This window comes from Onychostruthus taczanowskii, unplaced genomic scaffold, assembly GCF_017590055.1.
Source record: "Onychostruthus taczanowskii isolate IOZ18803 unplaced genomic scaffold, ASM1759005v1 scaffold12, whole genome shotgun sequence".
NCBI classification, from domain to species: domain Eukaryota; kingdom Metazoa; phylum Chordata; class Aves; order Passeriformes; family Passeridae; genus Onychostruthus; species Onychostruthus taczanowskii.
Genome location: NW_024498351.1, coordinates 2,484,675 through 2,494,989, shown reverse-complemented (window position 1 = coordinate 2,494,989; position 10,315 = coordinate 2,484,675). Strand labels below are relative to the sequence as shown.

General features: G+C 41.5%; 1 protein-coding gene across 1 annotated transcript in view; it reads left to right on the top strand.

Moving 5' to 3' along the window:
- Positions 1–10,315, top strand: part of SLC20A2 (solute carrier family 20 member 2) — a 56,959-nt gene that overhangs the window by 758 nt on the left and 45,886 nt on the right. The window lies entirely within an intron of this gene.

Sequence of the window (10,315 nt, the reverse complement as noted above, 5' to 3'; positions counted from 1 at the left end):
GTATTCTAGGGCCCGTGCCTTTTGTATGTGCTAGGGTGTTCGAAGTATGCTGCTTGAGCCATGAGCGAAGGAGAGGTCGTGATTTGTTTTCCTGGCAAGTGCAGCCACGGGAGTTCTGTCCCAGTGAAACTATACCCTCTTCTGCAGGGGGGTTTATGTTTTCAGCTGTACAGTACCAGCATGTGTTAGGACAGAAGGTGTAGTCAGCTTTTGAAATTTTCCCTCAAATATCTGCACTGGTTTTTACCTGTTAATTCATTATTCTAAAGCAAAGAATAGAAGGCGGATAAGGTAGAGAGACAATAGAATTTTATTTTTTTTTGCATCCATTTTTAGTAGTCAGGCTTATAGGCATGCACGGGAGCAAATTCTCAAACTCTCATGGAACTTAGTTAATGCAGAACTTTGGATGTGTTGGATGGGGAAAGTTTATGACCTAACAAAAACTGGGCCAAAGTTATCTTCAGTTACATTTATTTTTGAGAATGCTGTACAGAGGGAACTGTTTCTAGCTTACCTAATAATGTTGAAAAAGCTATTATGATGTGTAGATTTAGTGGTGTCTGATCACATGAAGCATGTGAGGGAAGGCTTTCTAAGAGTTAAAACTTTACCTCTGTAAGATACTGCAGAAAGTCATTCACAAGTTGCTCTCAATTATAACTCCAAAGTTTTTGAGAATCTGACCGCTCTGTTGTTTCCATGTGAGCTGCTGAATGTCAGATCTTTGTAAATGCAGTCTTCAGATGGCATTACAACCATGCCTCTATAATCTTATGTGAAAACTATAATCTTCTGTTAAGTGGTGGAAAAGTCATCTCTCTCCTGTAACCCAAAATGTGGCTGGCTAGGATTTTTACTCAGCACTGCGCAGAAGATCAAAGGTTTTTTGATAGAGCTGTATAAATTCTGTGACAAGGCTCAAGAGGGTCTTAAATATTAAAGCTATGAGTATGTCTGTGTTTAAAGAAGACATTGTAAACTCTGAGGGCCTTGTAGTGAAAATATCCTGCCCTGTGCCACGAGCATTTTGAGTTTCAGTCCAGTGTTACATGCCCAGATAGTGTGAACTGGTATGTGCAAGCCGAGCCCAGATGAGAACGTGTCCTGCAGCAGCTGCCGTGATGCCTTATAGCCAGCCACAGGATTTAGGAATTTCAGCAGAGTGATCCTCAAGCGATCCTAAACTTGCTCTCAAACTTCCCGTCCAAAACTGCCTGACCCATTGAGAGGACCCGTAGAGGAAGCCTTTGCTGTACCACTCGTACTGATGATGCTGGTAGAAGCTCTGAGAATGGGGAGCAGATCCCAGTGCTTTTGTCTGAGGACAGTTTGCAGGGAAGCTTCTTCAGTGCAATGCACAATTATTAATTGTGAATATTCTAAGCAGTGATGAATCTTTCTGTAATTTATGTTTTGCATATATGATTAAGCAGCATTGGCCAAAAGCCTGGTGACAGCACAGGGCTCTGGAATGTTTCCCTGTTGCCTGGGCAGTTTATTCATGTTAGCTTACTTCCGTGAGCTTTAATCGCTCCTTTTAAAGTCCTCCTGAACTCAGGAGTGCCAATGCTATTGAGCAAGCTGAAATTATACACGCTGCAGGAAGAAAGGTGGGGATGTTGCAACTTAACATCTCTTTTGGAGGAATTGAAAAGATTTTGTCCCAGCCCTAATTTCTGCACAAAAGAAATTGAAAATTGTCATTGCGTGCCTTCTTCAACAGGGAAGCAGCACGCTGTTAGAAAATGTGTTATTAAATCCATGATGTCTTTGGCCTGCTATGCCTAAAGAGAAAAGCAACTGGAGGAGGCTTGCTGACAAAGTGGAGTCTTCAGTCATGGTTGCTTATGCTCCAGATCAGAGGTAGTGATCAAAAGGCGTTCCCTTTCCCCTCCAAACCCTTAAACTGTGTTTTAGTCATGGTAAGGAACCTGGGTGTTGTTTATTAACGTAGTCACGCAAACAAAAGGCAGCACTCGGTCTTGTCCTTGAGACAGAGGTGCCGCTGAAGAGCAGAAGGTTTCAGTGCCTCAGGCCCACGAGAATGGAGGTAAGATCCTTCACTTTGCAGCCCCGTGTCTGTTGTGGCATAAGAGTTAAGGGCTCTGATCCAGTTTTTTGTAGTCTGACAAGCTCCACCAGAAGCTGGCATTGCCTGAGTGGAGGGGCCTCCCTGCTGGCTGGGGAGAGATACAGAGGATGACCAGAGGCACTGACTGCTGGCAGACCAGCCCAGAGCCAGCGCAAACGTCTCATGAGAAATCTGATATCAGGGAGTGGAAACTGGTGCTGCTTCTTCTGTAACAGAAGGCAAGAAGAGAGGGAAAAAAAAAAGACACACCTACTGTTAGGAGCAAAATGCTCATGATTTTTTTAGGCAGAAAAATCCTGCCTTAATTATTTTTTTCCTCAAGTTTCTGATAAAAAATGGCTGATAAAACTTCGCAGTGCTCAGCTGTCTTTGTGAAATCTGTCTTTGCATTGAAAAGATTAAGAACCTTTTTAAGAATGAAGGTGCTTTGCCTTATTTTTGAAAGGCATGTCTAAACTTTGGGTGTTACTTTAATAAAAATAATTCCTGATCTTTTTATGGAATATCTAAACTCTGGGCGTTACTTTAATAAAAATAACTTCAAATTCCAAGATTAACAGAGTTGCTAAAAGGAATTAGTTCTCAATATGAAAAACAATAAACTAACTTTGGAATTTCTGAACCAAGCCCTCAAAGGCAATTTGTGGCAAAACTCCAGGAAAAAAAATCTCATTTTTATAAAATAGCTGTATATCTTCTTTCTCAGTTACATCTAGGCACTGCTTTGAAAAGTGATTCTCTCCTTGCAGATGCTGAGAAATGAGGTGTTTTAAAAGAATTTGGTTTAATTTTAATCTAGCAATAAAATGAATTAATCTTGACAAGGGGCTGTTCAAATTTGGTGTTTACTGAAACTGCAGTCCGAGAAAATACTTTACATTTGCATATCTGAAGAAGAACCTAGATCCCGAGTCTGTGAAGGAGTAGTCCCTTCAGTTTCTGCCAGGCTGTCAGACTTGCTGGAGCTGGTTTTGGACATCCATGATCTATAAAATGCACATGTGGATCTACAGCTGGGAAAGACCATGGTTTTGATAATAGCAACATTTGTCATTTTCATAATGGAGTAGAACAGGTATTTTGAAAAGACTCAGCCAACAGGAGGGCTGTATTTCTTTCCAAAATATCCTCTGGATCATCTTGGAAACATGGTTTGTAATGTGCTCTTGACTGACAGTGAAGGGTGCGAGGCGTGAATTCCTGAGCAGGGAAGATGTATGTGGGTTGTGCAATGGGAGACTCCATGTGATGTTGTTATTTATGGCACTTCTCTCAGATGTCTTTCTGGGTCTCAAACAGCTGCTGTGAACTTTACCCAGCACTGAGCACTGGGTATGTTTGAGTGGCTATTTTGCTGTTGCTTGGATCATGGTGATAAGCAGTACAGAGCCAGGTTCTGTGACACTGGTTGAAAGACCAGAGCAGAACTTGTACTGGTTGATGAAAACCTTGCAGAGGGGAAAAAAATAAGATTATCATCTTCCATAGCTTTGGTTGGTGGACATCAGGGAGTGGTAGTTGGAGGAGCCCATTTCTTTCTGCTGTGATAGGGAAGGAAGGGTGGACTGACAGAAGAGGAAGAGTTGCTTTTTCTTTTAGGGGAAGGGTTGGAAGGATAGAGGCAAAGGTGCAGTTTTTTCACTCTTACCTCTTTTCTTCATGACTGTTTTGTTAAATGCAGCAACCATTGTTTGCAATAACTTTTCCTCACTTTAGTAAAGAGCTGTGGGTTGTCATGGGTTTTGATATGTGGCAGTGCTGTTGTTAAACAGATCCAAATCTACAGTCAGATAAGGCTCGGAATAATTGATGTTTTTAGCTCAGCTAAATAACTGAGCTCACATGATCTGTAAGTGGCCAGCAGGTTTTTTCTCAGGCAGAGTATGTACTGCTTGTATTGTACATTTATCTAAAGCTAATTTTATCACAACAGATTGAGAATTCTAGCAACCAAAAATACCTGAGTTGAGTCTGTTAAAAAAACCTCCTTACCCAAAATCTGCTTCTGTGTGTGACCACCAGAAAATACGACTTCTTTTTGACTTCGTAGTCAATAATGACCCCAAAGTGGTGAAAGCGTTGCACTCTGTGCCTCTGAGATTACTTTTGCCACTGCTGATGGGAGAATTGTTCTGTATCATTATTGTCTTCCCTTTCAACCTCAGCACATTCTGGAATGCCAAAGGCAAACCGCTCGCTGGCTGATCCGAGGTCCTGGCGGTGCTGGTATGGCAGTGCTCTGAACCTTGTGGCTTGGACCACTATTTCAGCATTGCCCAAGAGTTTTGTACATATACCCAGCTCAGTATATTGTCTTTACACATGTGAGACAGGGGAACAGGAAAGCATTTATGGCCTCTTGGAAAGAAAGTGTCAAGATCCTTGCTCTGAAACAGAGTTTCTAAGAGCTCTGTAACTATGAAACAGCACAGAGAGGTTGTTGAGAAATATGAGAGAGGCCAATTTTACTGCCAGTATGAGACCTGTCACTTTATTGACTAATCAGTCTCTCATACTCAAATAAAGAAAAAAACTGCATGTGTTTGGATTATTTAATGAGGTAACTGTTGACAAAGTGGGGCCTTTTACCAGTTCTGTTAGTGCTCTTTTGGTCATTCAAGAACTTCAATTGTTTCTGAACCATAAGCTGGAACAAGCTTTTTCTCTCACCCTCTTGCTTGCCTGGAGGTTGTTCCAAAGAGAGATGAAATGGTGTAATTTTCATTTTGGTTGAGGCAAAGAAGTATTCTCTTACCATAACTCACCAGTTCCAAGCCCATAATCATAACATTTGTGGTAAAACAATGATGACTGTGTGGTATTTCTCACAGATGCTGTAAAAACTCTGTCATCTCCTTGGGAGGCCATCTTCCCATGAGATACCAGCCTTTCTCTCTCTCTTTCTTTCCTGAAGACTCTCAGACTGAGAAACTGTGGCCTGGAGTCCAAAGTTTTAGCTTCAAAGGCTTGGAGAAGAAAATGCAGCCCAAGTAATGACTGAAAGCAGGTCTCTGTTTCAGGGAGACAAAAGGATCCAGAACCTCAAGTGTGCTTTAAGAGTCTCCCTTTCTTGTCTGCTGCTTGCATATGTATTTTTTTTTCCCCACCAAGCTTTTGTTGAATGAAGGTGTGGCTTTATACCTTGATGTATATATTGTGTGAGCAGAAACAGCAGAGAGCACTGGAGCTTTAATAAGTTCTTGGCACAATAATCATGATGAATGTGCCATGAGCTCATCCATAAGGAGCAAAAGTAGCAACACAGGCTAAAGTTATTGCACAGGGGAACCTGCAGCCCACAAGAATATCAGCCAAAAGGAAAATTGGATTGGTGTTGCCTGGTTGTTGTTTATTTTTGTTTATTCAGGTATGGAGATGAGAGGGCAGTTCTTTGCTCAGAGAGGTTCCTGTACAGCCCTCTGTTCTAAGTAAATTTATCAGAAACTTGAAGTGGGGGTTCAGAGTGCACAACATGGAACAAAACATCTTGCTTATAAGGGTGGCATTCCTAGAGAGGAAAAATCATGAAAGTGAGCTTGCAAGATCCAGAAGAAGGTAGGGCCTGCTGAAATCTTGGTGCAACTGCCAAGTTTCCTGCAGATCCCAGAAGTGTAGCTTAAATGTTACTAGATATCTGACAGAAGTTGCTCAGTAGTTTCCTTAAAGATCCTTAGATTGTGTCCTGTCACAGGGCATAGTGTGGCATGGAAATTTATGGTGCAAGGCAAGCTGGAGCTCTTGGAAGGGGAACAGAGGTGGTTAATGGTTATGCTAGTTCCCATAGTGCAAGAACAAAGGGATATTTAAATGACATTAGGCATAAATCCACCACACAATATTACCGAGAGCAAAAGTTTAGTCGGATTCCAAGCAGACTTGGGCGTTTATATGTGTAATGACAATGTCCAGAGTTGCTGTAAATAGGATTAAAAATAAATTAAGCACATAAACCTTCATGCTTATTAATGAGGTCAGGAAGGAATTTCCCTTTTGGGAGAATTACATCATTGTTCACTACCTGAGCTGTTCTACCTTCTGAAGCATCTGGTCCTGATCACAGGAGGCAGGATTCTCAAACAAATGGACCAGCAGTCTGACCTGTCGTGCCAATGCTCAGCTTACCTTGCCTGGGTAGGATCTTGTTGAAAGGGTTTGAAAAGCACGGGGTTTTTTTGGGTTTTCTGAGGCCACCTGTGCTGCAGTGTATGTCTGCTTTTCCAGATTCCCGTTGGTGAAACAGGACAGCTGCTGTCCAAGTGCCTTTAATGAATCCTGAGAATTGCCTGTTGACATGTCAGCAGCAGCCCACGTAGAGATGGAAGATGTGATGGGCTCATAAGGCATTGCTGTATTGCTCCATACATTCAAAGGTAGCTCTGTGACCACCTGAACTCATGAAGATAAGGCTTTCCTGCAGCTCTCTTGGTTTTGGTGGCACTGCAGGACCTTACACATTTTTCCTTTTTTTCTCTCTTTCCATTACACAGCAGTGCTGTTAGCATCCCTGATTTTCCCCACAGCACAGTGCTGGGCAGCTTCTCACTGCCTTGTAGTTAGTTTGTGGGTATATTTAATCAAAACATGCTGTCTCCCTGATGTTTGAGAACCAGACCTGTTGCACAGGGGGCTGCCTTGTTTGCTTACTTTTGCAAGTCTGCTGTAGGAATTGAGCACCTCTGAAATCTCATAGCTTTTGCATGAGATTAGGTTGAAATTTGCCTTACAGTTTACATTTCTGTGTATGGAACAACTGGTGTGGTTGTGTAACCATTGTATCTTTGGGAAACAAGGAACACTTTCAGTCTTTCAAGCAAGTTACTGAAGAATATTTTTTCGCTCAAAGCAATTAGGTGAGTGAAGAGTTACACCAAATAATTGAGGCGTGTGTACTTTTAAAACATGCACTGTTTAATCTTTTAAGATTTTCCCCTAGGTACAAGGGGAAGGCTTCCTTGCCAAAATACTGTAATTGAGTTAACATTCTGGGAGGTTTCTGTGTTTTGTTACTGAGCTACAAAGCTTCAGAACTTCTGTTACTGAGCTTCTGCTGGTGTTGGAAGGAAGGAAGATCAAAGTTAGAAGTACCAGCCTGCCAGTAAATTGTCTCTTCAAAAGAAAAATGAAAATTCCTCGGTTGTTTCAGGTGGCAGGCAGCATCAGATCTTTTTGACAACTATTAACCTTTTCCTGCAGTTCTTTTTCTGCATGCAGCAGTGAGCAGCCTGGATGTCTTGTAGTCTGTATGGTGTAAGCTGACTGCAGACATCTGATTAATGAGTTAAGATGTCAAAAATAGATTGAATTACTTGTCCTCTGTTAGTTTCTGCTGCTCAGAGAGGATATGGAGTTATGATGGCTATGGAACAGTAAAATTATGGTTTTTGTTTCTTGTATACAGTGATCATCATGATAAAAGATTAAGAATTACTGTGGTGTAAAATAATTGGATGGTATATGTAAAATAATTCTGGATGTCCTGGCAGCTGGACATTTGTGGCTGCCTCAGCTTTAGTGCTTTTGAAAGCTTTTAAGCTCTTGAAATCTGTGATAGTTACCTTTCCTGAGTAGGCAGTAGCATGGCTCAGTAGCAGGCATGATCACTGAGGCACAAGCTTTCAGGACTGTTTGCCTTCGGAGCACTTTTGAGGGTAAGGACTTAATCAAGTCCTTGGGGGGAACATGTATTTTTCTTAGACATGTAATCCCAGCACAGCAGATACATTTCTGTCCAGTTACTTAAAAGATGTATTTTTTGCAATACCGAGAGCACTCTCAGAGGGCTTCTTGCTTTGACTAAGGCTCTGTTATCTTCTTGACTGTGATGTGCAAGAAGCAAAGCCAAAACGTTGTGCTCTGGTGGGACTCTGTCCCTACAGTTGTCTGTCATTTCTGCTGTAAGAAAGCCAAAATGAGCCCTGTTTCACAGGGAGGAGTTGGGGAAGGACGACGCTGTCTTTCTGATTCATGCGTATGGAGCATGCTGCTGTCAACTGTTTTTGCAGAATAAAGAAGGATTTTAGATGGGATGTGGAATTCTGAGAAGTTTAGGTGGTAGCTGATAAGATGTAGGGTCTGCTCTGCTTCTGGTACAAAGAGGTTTTGATGCTAATGTTTATTTAAATGTGGCCTTAACCCTAAAAGGGAGAGATAAAATGGCTTTGATGCTTCTGTTTCACTGAGAGCTGACTGGCAGAATGGTTTCAGTGCCTGCTTATCTGCTCTGAAGGCTTCATGGTTGGGGAGGCTGCAGAAGTAATTCTCCTGTACCCCCTTATTAAGCATTCAGGCAAAACTGTAAGGCAGGCAGATGGTTTAAGCTGCATCTTTGGACACAAGAGGGTTGTGACTCTGTTTTGCAGATGAGTCATCCCTTTGCTGTTTTGTTGTTAGACTCTAAACAGTGCTGCTCTTGGCTTTGGGCCCGCTTGACCCCAAGTTTTGGATGGGAGAAACAGATAGGCGAGTGCCCTCCACCCCAATGCCAAATTTTATGACAGGTTGAAAATACCTAAGACCTTTGTCACCTTGTAGTTAAGCTGCTGTAATGCAGAGAAAGCTTTGTCTCTTGTACCTGATAAGTGTATAAAAACACAAACTGTGTGCTGTGGAAGTTGTGCATTTTAGGGAGCAATGGGAAAAGTAGAGGTGAGGCTTACTCACATCATTGTTTTTCATCTAACTTGTGGGCTAGAGCTCTACTTGGACAAGTGAGTCCTGGGTAAAGATGACTGGCATTGTTTTCAGTAGCGGGTAAGTCAGCAGATGGGTCAGCAGTTTCTTTTAGTTGAGCTGGCTGCCGCAGACTAGTTCTGCAAGCTTGGCACCCGGTCATATTTTCCACAGTATGTAAGGCTAGCTGGTACAGGATTTCTCCTGCTCATCGTGTCAGGATCAGAGGTGCAGATTGGGAGATTGGTTACCCCGTTTTTGGCACGCGATGTTTTGCCAAACTAGGTTTGGAAGCTTTGCACTTGTGAAAGGAACTCTGATTTCCTAAAAGGAACTTGAATGAAAGTTGGGATTTTATTAAAGACACAGAGGCATATTATTATTCATCTTTCATTGCTTCATCCCTGTGATGTTTCCTGTTTTGCTTCTTGAGATACAGGTGTCATGATGAGGAGCTTCTCAGAAACAGAAGTGGATGATGAGTGGAGATGAAGAAATCATACATTTAAGAAGTTGGCTCAAGTTTCCGTTACAGGCATGGAAAGTTTCTGAGACCAAGCCATGCGAGAAGAACATGAGTAAAGAAGAGGGAGATGTAGACCCAGACTTTCTAGAAGGGATTGCAGGATTTGAGAGGACGCTGCACAAACGTCACGTAGTTTTCTTGCTTATTCATTTACCTGCACCCCTGAACTGTAATACTTTGTTTGCATGTCTGTTTGGAAGTTGAAAAATCCCCTCACATCTGTGTCTTTAATATAATCGTGGCTTCAAGCTTGTTTTAGGAAGAGCAGAACATCGCTGTAGTTTTTATTTGTGGATGAGATAGCTGCCGCTTTGTACTTTAAATCAATTTGGTTTTTTTTTTTTGTTGAAACAAACATTGAATATGGAAAAGCTCAGACCATTACAAAATAGGAAGTTAGGCTTTGCTTACGTTTAATAAACAGCCTTTGCATAGAAAGTATGACGACAGGTGCATAGGTAAAAGAAAAAAGAGTAGTGCTAGCCCTCTAATTTGAGTAACCTTATAACGTATTGTTCTTATGGTGTCATTAGACAGATGCCAGAATCAAATATCAATCAATTTTATCTTTTCTATCTGACTGTTGGGCAGAAAAATGCTCTAGGTAAGATTTCTTGCCAGGGTTGTGGGGTTATAAGTGCAGATTACTTAGCATTGAGTTAGGAGAGAGCTTTTTGGAGAGATAGGTTTTTGAATATCTTGGCTGTGCCGTGAAGTATCTCAAAGGAAATACTGGCCATGCAGTCCAACAACTTAATGATGCTGTGAACAGATTTGATTGTAGTAAGTCTCTGGTACAAAGTTATTAAGACTTTGATGTATATGTATTTAAAATTTTTAAAGTATATTTGTTTTCCTGTATTGAAAAGTATTGCTGGTAGTGGCAGGCAAAGAACATCTTTATTTTTCTTATGAACTCCTATCTGGTGTCTTATCCTTAATAAAAGGCTATGGTTGTTTTTGTGTACTGACTGAATATTTGGCCTTTAAGAGTATGTAATTAGATAGAAGAGTAAAAGCAGTTG